This window comes from Mizuhopecten yessoensis, unplaced genomic scaffold, assembly GCF_002113885.1.
Source record: "Mizuhopecten yessoensis strain PY_sf001 unplaced genomic scaffold, ASM211388v2 scaffold8131, whole genome shotgun sequence".
Classification (NCBI taxonomy): Eukaryota; Metazoa; Mollusca; class Bivalvia; order Pectinida; family Pectinidae; genus Mizuhopecten; species Mizuhopecten yessoensis.
Genome location: NW_018407394.1, coordinates 1,133,194 through 1,133,821, shown reverse-complemented (window position 1 = coordinate 1,133,821; position 628 = coordinate 1,133,194).

The following is a 628-nucleotide window of genomic DNA, read 5'->3' as shown; positions in this document are numbered from 1 at the left end:
TGTCAAAAACTTATCCAACAACAACATGGAAAAAATACATAGATATATGTACAGTGTATGCTTCGCTATTTACAATTGTCTATGATCGAGATATAAAGTGAATTATAAAGGTTATTATTATTTTTTATATTTATCAAAATTGTGACTTTTCAACATGAAATATACAATGTATATACACACTGTACATGTATCTATGTATTTTTTCCATGTTGTTGTTGGATAAGTTTTTGACACATATTTGCTTTGATGAGATCTGATGATGATCAGATTACTAAAGCATATGCATGAATATGTCACATGACCAGATAAACATGCATGTCTGTCACGTGAAACAACATCAGTACATGTTCTATATAATACATAAGTTTCGTTTAAAATAATTAATAACCTTTATAATTCACTTTATATCTCGATCATAGACAATTGTAAAGAGCGAAGCAATAAGAAACTAGTGAACTGTGAACTTATGATCACAACCTATACTAACAAACATGAATAACTGGAAATTAAGGAACATGCACGAATAAACAATACACACTCAGTAACAACGTCTAGATACGGGCCGACATCAGGTAGATCCGTGTACTGTTTGGTTTATTTTGGTTTCATGTCCTCCCAAAAGCTGAGG